The sequence below is a fragment of the Pithys albifrons genome, chromosome 5 (genome assembly GCF_047495875.1).
Source record: "Pithys albifrons albifrons isolate INPA30051 chromosome 5, PitAlb_v1, whole genome shotgun sequence".
Classification (NCBI taxonomy): domain Eukaryota; kingdom Metazoa; phylum Chordata; class Aves; order Passeriformes; family Thamnophilidae; genus Pithys; species Pithys albifrons.
In genome coordinates this window covers 34,687,585-34,700,957 of record NC_092462.1, presented here as the reverse complement: position 1 = coordinate 34,700,957, position 13,373 = coordinate 34,687,585, and the positions used below count along the sequence as shown (strand labels likewise).

At 36.5% G+C, this 13,373-nt stretch overlaps 1 protein-coding gene across 6 annotated transcripts in view; it reads left to right on the top strand.

Moving 5' to 3' along the window:
* The window catches only part of MARCHF1 (membrane associated ring-CH-type finger 1), a 242,705-nt gene that overhangs the window by 75,777 nt on the left and 153,555 nt on the right, over positions 1 to 13,373 (top strand). For 2 of the 6 annotated variants that reach the window (XM_071556187.1, XM_071556190.1), the window contains exon 2: positions 5,793 to 5,871. The exons of 2 other annotated variants lie outside the window; for them this stretch is intronic. The gene's annotated coding sequence lies outside the window, so the exon portion shown is untranslated. Of the gene's footprint in view, positions 1 to 5,216; positions 5,281 to 5,792; positions 5,882 to 13,373 lie in introns of those variants that run through there. 2 more of the 6 variants (XM_071556191.1, XM_071556189.1) reach the window with 2 other exon arrangements.

Below are 13,373 nucleotides of genomic sequence, written 5' to 3'. Positions count from 1 at the left end.
CTACTACTAATATCAGTAATGAAAAGGAGTAATGATTCTATGAATAAAACCCAAGTGAAAGAGGTGATACACAACACAGTTGCTCACCACCTCCTGATTGATGCTCTTCCTGTCCCAAAGCAGTGATTGGCCCCTTCTGATCAACTTCCCCAGTATATAAACTGGGCATGACATTCTATGGTATGGAATATTCCTTTGGCCAGTTCAGGTCAGCTGTCCCAGCTATGCTCCCTCACAGCTTCTTGTACACTCCTCATTGACGGAGCATGGGAAACATGAAAAGTCCTTGATTTAGGGAAAGAACTAATAAGCAACAACCCAAAACATCAGAGTTACCAGCACTGCTTTCATATTGAATGCAAAACACAGCATTGTGACAGCTGCTAAGAAGAATATTAACTTTATCCCAGCCAAAACCAGGACAGGAGATGATGCTGGTAGAAAGTAATTATGGAAATTTAATCCTGCTGTGTACTGTGGATCTGAGATTGCAAAATTGTAGATTTTAAAGTAGCTCTAAGTTAAGAACTACAACAAAGTAAAGTATGGTGTTGTAGAAGTGACCAGGAAGATCTGATTACATTTCAAATCTCCATAAGGTCTGTTCCTAGCTGATTCTGGTGGGTTTGGACAGACAAATCTAAAATAAAGGTATCAGACTGAAATTCAGTAGGGTAGTTTTCATAAATTAAAACAATAATTTGCAGCTTGAACAATGCTTGTGTTGCAATTTCACACAGAATTAGTGTTCTCAGGACTAGCATGATATTTACTGAGGGGTTTGTGGTTTTTTTTGGATGCTTCCTTTAAGAGAGTTTTGCAGAAGATTTCCACTTTAAAATTTATATTTCTACTGTGTCTTAAATTCTTTAGATAGAGTCTCAGGTAAAATATGTGTTACTTTAATGAGATCAGTGTATTAGTGTTTTATCCTACATAAAAATGTATTGAGAAATTTTCTTCTTATTTATATTTCTTTGTGAGCTTTTCATTCCAAAACTTATTTTCCAGCATAGTGGGATCTTATTCTTTAAAACTTGTGCCATGCACAATTTATTTTGCTCCATATAACATAATGATTTTGAAATTTAATCAAGTAAAAAGTGCCATCAGATTGACAGGGGTTTTTTTATAACATATATGTCCCATCCCACCTTAGATGATTTAAATGTAATGCTCTCCTAAAATGAAATTATTAAAACAATAAAATAAAGAATAAACCCCTAAATAGAGGGGCTTATTCATGGGTACTTGTTTCATTCATGTGGTGCTTTTCATTTTTTCTTGATGAAATACTCCATTTATTTATTTACTTCCATACTGCAGAAAAATATGGTGCTTGAAATTCAGGAGTGAATCGGTTAGAAGGGCTTTGACAGAAGACTGAGACTATGTGATATTTGATGTTGCCATGGGAAACTGCTTTGCAAGAACATTTGCAGAGCAGATGGACCAAGATAAATAAAACAGATACAGGTATTGAATAGAGATTGTTTAATGTTCTGTGAAAAAATAGGAACCTAAATACATGTAACATAATTCTGATGATTTGCCCTCTTTTAAATGGATGTGGTGTTTGATATGGGTAGTTCCATAGTGAAATTTTCCTATAAATTTTGTTTTCTCCAAATCAGAGAAAATTCCAGGTTTATCTGCATCTTCTATATTATGCCAAACCAGTAGTGTTGTGACTTTATGCTTGTAATCTACTGCCTTTTGGGATAGCCTCTAACGTGAGATCCAAGTACACAAACAATACGGAATGAAAAGTCTTCGCATTTCAGATGTTATAATTTTGTTACCTTCACATGCTCTTGACTGCAGAGAGCTCTCCATAACCTTTCACACTAGCTTTTTTCCTTAATTTAAAAAAAAGACACATAGTCACACTGTTTAAGAAGTAGAATGTCTTTGTAACAATGTGTTTGGCAGAGAAGTTTGTTTCCATAGCAACATGAACACAAAAGATACCCATGTGACTATATACATACAGTGTACCTTTGTATGAGTACTTATGTACAGAACTGTACTGTATGTTTAACATGCATTTGTTCTCCCTGGCAATGAATAAAATAGGCATTTGCTGTTGGCCTTTTCTTTAAGAAAATAAGTTGTTAGAGAGTTTGAAATGTAATTTTTAGTTGTACTTTTTCAACAGCTCAAATTCATACTTGTAAAGAGGAAAAGCTTATGGTAACATAAAAGCTTAATTTGCTCCCTTGAAGATGTATGATTTCAACTGCTAATTGTTTTTTTCCCTCTAAGTAACATATTGACTATAATATATTTCTTTGAACTTTCTGCAGTCTATCTCATTGTGCTTCTGGTCTTCATGAGTTATAAAACTAATTCCAGGGGTTGATTTTTGCAAATGCTGTGGAACAGTTCTTTGGGTCATGCTGTCATAAACTCATGAATGCTCATGTAAGCATTGGTGTTTTAATTTAGTGTGAGATGTCATGAAATACCATTCCACTGAACTCAATACAATTGACTCACATTTTTAGAGTGTGTGCTATCCGATTTTTTAGAGTAGTCAGAGTAATGTTTGTTTGCTTTTTGAGTATATCTTTTCATTATAGAATGAAATACATTTGATGCATTTGTTCTTAATCCATTTTAAATATTAAATGTGAATATCTGCCTGAAGTTCTATGATTAAGTATATTTGCTCTCTCGTGGAAAACTAGGAGAGTTACAGGCAGGAACTATTGGGGAAAATTTTTGTCTTTTACAATCACAGAATCACAAAATTGTTAGGGCTGGAAGGGCCCTCTGGAGATCACCCAGTCCAACCCCTCTGCCAGTGCAGGGTCATCTAGAGCAGGTTACACAGGAATACATCCAGGTGGATTTTGAATGTCTTTGGAGAGGGAGACAATGAATTGGATCAGAGTATATGAATTTCTTCTGTTGCTTTTAATCTATGATTGTAAAGTCTTGCCATTAATATCAGAGAGTCCAAAAGACACTTTGGCATTCATTAGGCTCAGGATTACTATATGTTGCTAGTTTTCAGCTATAACCTTTTTATGCATTTTACGCTAGCTAAAGCACAATGAGGTTGATTGCGTCATGGAGAAGAGATTTCATGGGTGATTAATTTAACCTCTTTTCAATTTATTTTAAGCAGAGACAAGTTAAATAAAATGCTTTACAGAACCATAGAACTGTTGAGTTTGGAAGGGATCTCTGGAGATTGCCCAGCCTTCTCGTCAAAGCAGGATCACCTAGCACACATTGCTTTGGACTATGCCTAGCTGAGTTTTGAGTGTCTGCAAGGATGTAGATATATCTTGGGCAACCTGTGCCATTGATTGACCACCCTCACAGGGAAAACTATTATGCCTGCCAAGTGCAGGAATTTGCATTTCCCTTTGCTGAACTTCATGAGGTTACCATTGGCCCATTTCTCAGCCTCTCAAGGTCCTTCTGCATAGCAACACAACCTTCTGATGTATCAGCTAATCTTAGTTTTGTATTTTCTTTGCACTCTGTCTCACCTTGCAAGTTATTGATGACTTGCTGAACAGTATTCAGTCTTATATGGACACCTAGGGTGTGCCCTTGATAACTGGCCTCCAACTGAACTTTGTGCTACTGATCCACAACCTTTTTTGCCCAACAGTTCAGCAAGTTTTGTGTTTGTCTCACTCTCCATCTATTTTGTGTTTCATCAATTTGTCAGGGAGAAGACAATGGGAGACTCTGACAGAAACATTATTAAGATAAGCAATGTTCTCTCCTTGTCCTTTGGGTCAGCGTTCCTATTGTGAAAGGCTATCAGATTGGTCAGGCACAATTTCTCCTCCATATATCCATGCTTATGGTGCCCAAACAACTTCTTATTCCTCTTGTGTCTGGCAATGATTTTCAGGTTTAATTTTTCCATTCCTTTCCTAGGAGTCGAGGTGAGACTCTGACTGATTTTCTTGAAAGTAGAGATGATACTTATTCCCTTCCAATCTAGGGAATTTCTTCCCTCCACCCCAATCACTGTGATCTTTTTTGAGTTGAGTGCTCTCACAATGACATCAGCCATCCCTCAATATGTATGGGTGCATCTCATTATGACCTGTGAAACTGTGTGTATCCAGTTTGTTTAAATACTTCCTAACCTGATCTTCCCTCACTGAGAAGAAATCTTGCCCTAGGCTTTCCCACTGGTCTCAGGGACCTGGGATTGTTGAGGGATGGTTTTGTCACTAAAGAGTGAGATGGAAAAGGCATGCAGTGTATTGGCTTTCTTCATATCCTATGTGACAGATTTCCATCAGCAGTGGGACACAATTTTCTACGGTCTTCCTTATGCTGCAGATAAGGCCGGTAGAAACATTTTCTATTTCCGCTCACGTGAGCTATCTACCCATGTCTTTGATCCCAGTGAAGTTGTTCTCCACCTGCATACAGACCTCTTAATTCCTCCTGTTCCTTATGCTGTGTGCATTAGTATACAGGCTCTTTTGGAGAGATTCAAAAGCATGCTGATTTCCAAGGAACGGTAGAATAACTTTACCCATACTTCTGCCTATAAGGCTTTCCCTATAAACATGTCCACAATTGGGGTGGGATGCTTACAGCCCTCGGTTTTTGCTTACAGTTTGCCTCCTGTTGACTTTGTCCCATACTGTTTGATTGACAACCTGGTCCTTCACTTCCTCTCTCGATTACTGGTCATCCTCTCCTAACCCTGCTATTTGTAGTTTGAAAATATCATCACTGGATTAACCAGCCTGTTGACAAAAAGGTTTTCCCTCACTTAAGTGGACAGCATCTCTGCTGAACAATTTTCTGTCCTCATAAAATATCCCATGATCATATATAATCTAAAACCCTCTTGCCCACATCAACTGCATAACTAATTGTTGACTTGTGGGATCTGTTGACTCTTTCATCATCCTTCTGCCTTTCTGGAAGCATTGAGGAGAAAACTGCCTGAGCGCTCCATGCACTTGATAAACACCCCAAACCCCCTCCTTCCCCCCCCCCCCCAACTTCTCACACCCCACACATATACCCTAACAGCACCATAGTCAGTGCTTGATGCTTCATTGTCTCTGGCATCGTCATTGGTGCTGGTATGAAAGAGCAACAGAGGGTAATAGTCTGCGGCAGCCTTTTCACAGTATCCTGTCTGAGTCTTCAGCAGGGAGCAAACCATCCTGGGCAGCAGCTGTGGGCTTCAATCCAACCCAGCAAGGAGTTGCCTGCAGAACATACCCACCATGTGATCCTGTGCAGCTCAACTAATTTGCCAGCTTGGGTCCTTTGCAGGACAAGGTTTGTGTTTGCTAGTTTCATGAGACAATGATTTTAATCAAGTGTTTTATGTATTTTACTCTTTGTTTTGTGAGCAAATTTGTGTAAAAACATTGCTGGAGAACTAATTATATGTTTTGGCTTTTTTATTTTATTAAGCTTCATTGATTCTTGAATGTTACTCTGGCAAAGCCATATGAGTTAGCTGGCTATGCAAAGGCTTTTCCACTAGTGTGGCTGATAGAGGGAAAATCATGTATGGTTTTTCTGTGCTTAGGAAGGATTAATCTCAAATCAGTGTAAAAGTATACTGACAGATTAATAGGTATCTGTATCTGGTGAAGAATTTGATAAAAATTATTTCAGACCGTCTTTTAATTCCAGGATTTTTATTTTAAGGTGTATCATCTGGAAGACACCAACATAAAGAGTGTTCCCAAGCCTTGCTTCATAACATGTTTTAAGACAATGAAATAGACGCTATTTTAACATTGTAACTGGTTTCACATGTGTCTTGTTTCTGTTTCTTCTAGGAAATGAATGCAGGAAGTAATGTGAAGGGTCATGTGAAGCTCTGGCATAGCAGAAATTTTCTAAGAGATTGTTTTACCTGTAAGTTCCTGTAAGTTCTTTTCTGTTATTGAATGTTAAATTCTATCATACTGTGAGAAAAAAAAAAAAAGGTTTATTTTGGCATATTGACTTGCAGCTTGATTGTGAAGAAAACCTTGCCGAGTGCGTTCTGTTTAACACCTCCTCTTATTAACTTTCAGTATTTTAGGGAAAAGCAAACAAACATTTTTCATCTTTTATTAAGATTTGGAATCTAATGAGCAAGTTTTCCTTATTACTCAGAAATTCTTTTAAAAGCAAATAAAAAAGAAAAATCATCCGAATTCCTATGAGAGTATGAAACTTTACCACTAAATGTTCTTTAGCAAAGATTGCCTGTGCAGGTGCCTGCTGTGACTCAGTCATCTTCAGGATTAAGAGCTATTAAATTAAATGATAGTGCCCTTAACAGTTGTGGCACTTGTGACAAAGATTTTTCAGGCTACAGTGAACTCATTTAATTTTATATACACCTCACAATGAACTCCACTTAGGAATTTAAACTATTGTTTTCATCTGGAGTCTAATTGTCTATGTCAAAACACTTAAGTGAGAGAGATGAACTTGCCTTCCTAGCAATATTGCAAGAAAAATATTAGAAGATCCATTTTACACAAAGAACCAAAAATATTAGGCTTGATTTTGTCAGATTCATGTAGGTGGGGGCAGAACTGAGAACAGAGTTTAGAAGTTCTTAGTTCCCATCATGAGGTATGGTTCGAAAATACATGGATATGTGTATAAAGTATATAATGAAGGAGATTGGGACTTTGCAAGCTAGAATTTAAGCAGTATGTTCATTTCCCCCCCTCCTGTATGTAATTATCATAGTTTGACTAAACATCAACTAGTTACAAAATTGTTTAAAACTATAAGGGGGAAGGTACTACTGAAAAATGTCTCAAAACTGATAGTAGCTTTAAAAAATAATCCTTTAAAAATCTAGCATTCTGTTTTAAAGTAGCAGCAACATCTATACATGGGCAGCATAGGAAACTTTGTTTGACATAAAACCTGCAACCAAATAAAAATTTGCAAACACGAGTCTTCTACAATTCAAGTTCTTTATGAAGTTTCAGAAAACGTCCTCATATTTATTTCTGATTTTTTTCAGAAAGTACTTCTTTGTCTCAGTATTTCTTTACTACTCTGATGTAATTTGAGAGAACCGTAAATTAAGTACAAGAAAATCTGTTAGAATTTAGAATCTTAATTCTGCACTTTGAGTTGTACAGTAAAAACTGAACTGTACTATCTTTGTTATATTAATATCCACAAAGTGCTGGTCCAACTTCAGCAATCGCCCTTTGTTATGCTAAGTGTATTTAAATGACACTGATGGGGAAGCATTTCTTTTGGTTTTATCAGAGAATCTGGAGAGGCTGTTTCAGGGCAATTCTAGGAGACTTTTACAATTAGTCAGGGAAGAGAGAAGAAAAATGTTCCTCTGATAATGCTGTCTTACAAACTGAATTTTTCAGAATTTCAGTATTATTTAGTAGGTTTATTTACTTAGCACTAGTCAGAAAAGTGGATTTCCAGCATCATAAAACTAGCCTTAAAAACCCCACAAACAAACTGATCTGATAAGATTGAGATAGAATTGACTAATTTATTTCACTTTTGTCTTCTCTTTCAATTAATTGCACTACTCATCTCCATGTTTCCCTGAGAAATCCAAATATTTGTGTGTACATATATATATATATATATATATATATATATATATACACACAAGTGTGTGTCTGTAGGTGTGATATCAATTAGAGATATTTATATTCAGTGAAGATAAGACAACATTTGGGATAAAAGTACAGAGCTGACTTGGAAAATTCTTAGGTGAGAACATGGTGAAAAGTCTTTGACAGCATTCAAACGTTGCATTGTATTGCATGCTGAGCAATAAAGTACATTTGCAGCCTCCCAGACAACAAATACATTGTTTGGAGTCCTCCAAATGTGCTGAATCCCATCTGATTTGAATAGTGTGACTGCATTTGAGAACAAAATAGCAGAAAAATATTTTTTCTTATCTAAAATGTTTGCAAAATTGTCCATTATTATGTAGTTGTCAATAATTCTGAAGTCTGGTTGAAGGGCTGGCAATATGCAAGCATACTGCCTACTGAAGACTGCAATTGATTTTATAATTCACATATTCAACCACTGTATTGGTATAAGCATAAAAGACTATATAGAGAGGAAAAAAAAAGATATCAGTGCTACGACTACTATAATTTTCTGTGCACAGGTTGCTGTGAGAGAGGAATCTAACATTTTTAACCATTAGATAGTTCCAACTTATTTTTCTCAAGTCTTTTTGCTATAGAAATAATTCCATAGTGTTAATTGTATTGATTAAAAGTATTTCTGTTATAAATTTAGTGTACCTGGTAGTAATTTGAATAAATTAATCAGTATTGTGAAACTGGCTGTCTTGATACACAGACATGTAACTATATAACACATTGAAATTTCTAGATTGTGGTGACAATTACTAAATTATGATCAGTTTTTAAATTATTATACTTTTATTCCAAAAGGAATTTACATGTATTATCTCTATTAATATTAGCTGGTGAACAAATCATAGAATCATAGAATAGTTTAGGTTGGAAAGGATCTTAAAGATCATCTAGCTCCAACTCCCCTGCTGTGAGCAGGGACACCTTCCACTATATTAAGTTGTTCTAAGCCTCATCCAGCCTGGTCTTGAACACTTCCAGGGGTAGGGCATCCACAACTTCTCTCAGCAACCTGTTCCAGTGCCTCACCACCCTCTGAGTAAAGAATTTCTTCTTGACATCTAATCTAAATTTCTAGTCTTTAAGTTTAAAACTCTTCCTTGTTGTATCATTAATCACTTGTGTAAAAAGTCACTCTCCTTTGCTTTAATAACCTCCCTTTAAGTACTGAAAGGCGACTAGTAAGAAAACAGGAATATTTCTATACTTTTTTTTTCCTACCATGGCTGGATTGTTCTATGTTAAGCTAGTCACCATCAAACTAATATTTCTGTCCTGTGATTATAAAAGATCAAAACTTTAGGTATCTTAATATGTTCTGTGTAAAATAAATAGTACACAAAGTCTACTTCCATATGTTTGTAGAAGAGCTAGGATTTCAAAATATGATAGCCATTCACCTTGACAGAAATTTAAGAGTACAAATGTTATGTTTATGCATTAAATTATTCCTCTTTATGAGTGACATGTTTGCTGATGAGATCATCTTTTTCTCTGAATGCTTCCCTTCCTGGACCTTTGGAGAACTTAGCCTTTTCTCCTATTCTTCTCATGCCCTCTGGGAATTAACGTTTGGAAAGACCTTCTCTTGATTCCACTGTCAGTACAGGGTTGGGTCAATTATTTGGAGATCCTGATGAAAGTCCAGTGCAAGTAAGAGAAAAGGTGAAACTAACCCAGTAAGAAAATGCAAAAACACATCACCAAAATAAGTAGTAAGAATTTAAGTGATATCTATAGAATCTGGTGAAGAATCGGTTCCGAATTTTCTACAACAAAAAAAACTTAAGCAGACATTAATTTCCAAGGAGTGTCTTGCGCAGCTCTAATTAAGGTTTCAGTGATCACTGAGGATTGAATCTTCCACTACTCTTCCCATGCCTGCCTTTTGTCTTTCTGAACTAAACTTATACTTAAATTTTTGTATCATGTGTTACCTGGCGTATGTTTTTATGTTAGCTTCTGTGAATATATTCAGGGGAATACAAGTTTTAGTTGAGGTATTTTTGCAGACTGTAAGCACCTTCCTGATCATAAGCTTGTACAATGCTAACTTGCAGAGTAAGGAGAACAGAATTATTGTAAATGTCTTTCATATTTTTCTTCATTACTTATGTAGATTTTTTTATTAATAAAGGGTATACTGAGGACTGTAAATAGATATATCTGAACTGATGACACTAAGAAATACAACAGCAATCCCCATTGCTGCTTGATAATTTGCTTTGCTGAGTTATAATTTCATGCTTTGTTAAAATCAGGCAGATATTAACTATGATTGGCTGAAGGTGAAATGAGAGGACAGGCTCTGTGAAATTTCTGTGGTTTTAAAAATATATGGTACCTGATATTCACTGAAAGTAGTGGTCAGGAAAAAATTGTCCTGTAAGTTAAATGTGTCAACACAGTAAAGAGCATCAATGAAACTAACCTAAAATATTTTATTCCTTGTGGTCAGTATGCAGTCAATGTTTTCTTTAGGCATAAATTTCCTAAATCTCAGGTAGTGTCAAAATGCATGTGTAGACATCAAAATGGTGCTAGTGAACATGTATACAGTATTAACAAGCCACCAGCCATGGCTTCGTTAGCTGCTGAACATAAGGAATGCTGGAGAATCATGTGAGCTGCCTTAGAAATTAAGAGGTTGATGGTTTCTCAGGGGATAAACAGTGCCAAGTTAGAAAAAGTGCTTTTGGGAAAAAAAAAAGAAGACATGCAAATAAAAACGTATATTGCAAAGAATTCTCAGGAACTGGTACTCTGGTACTCTGTTTTGAATAATAAAAAAAAAAATTTTGAAGGTGCAGTGAGAGAGAAGGGAGGGAATGATACAAGCAGTGAGGACTTGCAACTAATAGTTGTTATTTTTTATTTTTGATTAGGCTAATCATTTTAAAATTCAGCAGAAGACAACTTCTTAGTTTATTTTCAGTTTTGTGAAAATACACATTATTCTATATATAAATTTTATTTTTAATAACAAATTTCTACTTAATTATGTACTGGCTTACAGAATGTACGTGTAGGAATTATAAATGCTTTGATTCACTCATTTAATATGTTGTGGTTATAATAAATTATGCAACAAGATTTGGCTTCACAGCCTCTCTCAAGACTGAGTTTGCATCTGTCCCTCTTGAGGTGACCATCTTGACCATGCTGTAGAAGTACCTTGGAAGGGAAGGAATGAGTACCATTATGTAACCTGTCATTTTTACTTCACCTGCTTATTACACTCACTACTTTTTACTCCAGAATGTAGTCCATTGACAGGAAACGTTATCTGGGGTTTACAGCCAGGGAAAATTGGTTTTGCTGATTCCTTTGCAAACAGTTGTTTGTCCTGAAAACAAGATTAATACATTTTAGAATAGGAGTCATAATGATCTCAGAAAAAGTGTGAAGAGAATTCCCTATGGTTTTACTTCACAGCACTTTAAAGGAACAGCAATTTCAGGTGAGACATGGTATTTTATACCGCCTGTCTACATCCCATACTACCTGGCTTTGGGCAAAAAAACTGTTTCAACTTTCCAACAGATGAACAGTTCAACTCCACTATCAATATTTGCACAGTGTGGAAGGATTGCATTATCATAGAGATGTAAGGAGTGTAGCAGGACCTCTAGAATGCCCACACAAGGACACTCACCTCTGAGGAGCTTGTTTGTACCCACTGAAAGAAGAACACTCCTGAGAAACTTCATATTTTTGAGAAACAACTTACATTTTTTTCCTTCATGTTGCCTAGAAGTTGATGTATCACTGAGCTCTAAAGGCAGGTTTAAGATGACTGTCAGGAGACGTCATTCTGCAGGATTACTGTTGCCATAGGCTATTGGTACAGTATGAGAGATTGTAATGATTGTGGCCTTAATGTAATGAACCAAAGCCAGCACTGTTTTTGTGGGTTCATTCATGTGTGGATGGCCTAAGGATTCTCCATTTCCACTGCCATCTCAGTGGTTTCCTGGAAAAAAAATTATAAACTCTTTGTTTATAAACTTGAATGGGAAAGGCTTATTCATACTTCTGTAATTATTTTGATTGCAATTTATTGTTGCAGTCTATTTCAGGTAAACTCACACTGCATGAATCATAAAAAATTACTACCCAGAAAACAGTTAAAATGTAAAGAGGTGCTTTTGCTCCTTGAGTAACTAGTTTAGCATTAGTGACAGGTCTGTGTGGCTGTAAGTAGGTGTTGCCTTTTTTTTTTAATCGTATGCATTGTAAGAGCATTGCCTTTCAACTATGCAGTAATCTGTGATAGGTTGCTTGTAGTTTTAGATTTTATATGACTTTCGTACTCAGGCTTCAAGGTATCCTTTTTACACAGTTCTTGCTTTGTAAATAGTTTCAAAGTGACTGCAACTATAAGTAGAAGATTTATTTAAAAAGAAACAACCTAAAGAGTGACATAAGAAATTACTGTCACACTGACAGGAGGGCAGTAGGAATACTGATGTGCTTCCTGTGTATGTTTTTATTTTTATGATTAATCAGAGAAAGAAGTCAATAATGTAAAAGTAAGTAAACAAGCAAAACTTGTCTATGTTGCTCTTTACAGCTTTCTGTTGACTAAGAGCTAGGACGTAGCAGCAACTTGTGTGTTTTTTTGCTTTAGTTCAGCAGTGTACATAGTCTATATTATATAGAGCTGCGTACAAGATCTGGAGAAAACAAGATTTTGCACACTATTGCCAGCTCGCATTACTAGCACTGCATAGCTGTTGCTGTAATCCTTTGCCTTTCCAGGTTCAATTATCTTGTTATTGGTGTTAAAATTGGAAAAATACTACCGATAGGTGACATTTGTGTGTTTAAGTAGCTAAAGTGCAGAGTTGTAACTGTAGCTAGAATTTCTAGCAGGAACACACTGCAATGTGCCTTGATCATCTTGTTCTCTGCTTGGGGCCAGGCTAGGCTAGAGCTATGTGTGCTTGCCTGCTTGTGAGGTTTCCCTGCTAAGGCATCTAGCATGTGCATAGGTCAGAGAGGAATGATAGTTATTAATCTTACATTAATTTAGAAGGTACTGTTCCTGGAATGTTTTGCAGCAATCATTCAAGAATTCCTGCTAAAGTGAAAGCTTCCTTTGATTCTCTTTTATGTACAATGTCCACAGAGTTAACTTGTGAGGCCACGGTAGCACTGACGGCGTTAACTGCTGGTAATTTCAGAGTATGAAATTTGTCCAGACATCTGGCTTAGAGGAGAGCGGTTGCTTTAGAGTATACACTGTACATGCTGTAAATGGCTATGGTTAGATGGTTATACACATTCTTTCCCCAGTGTATGCCAGTCAAAGAAAGAGGATTGCAACAGCTCCCATTTTGCAGTGAACTTGGCTTTCATATTCAAATGATTGGTTGAAGAGGTGGAATAGTGTGCATGTTAAAGAAGTAGGTTAAATCATCTATAATGACCCGTTTGGCTCAATTGACATTAGAGGGCAGGAAGACCCTGGAATGATCCTTACAGCCTCAGTTTCCTGTGTGCCGCCACCTGAAGTGTCTCATGGTTTCACTGGGTCTCATAGTCTGGCTTTCATGTGCTCAAACATGAACAGCCCTGAGAAAAGAGAACACCTGAGTCTGCTCCTGACATGGAGAAAGAGCACAGCTATGATACTTGAATATACTGTGGTAGCTTAGGAGTGCCTATGGAGTGTCTCTGCCCTCATATATACTGACTTGGCAGTGGAAATATGTGTGTATTGTACTGGAACTCTTTGTGCACAATGCCATAGTG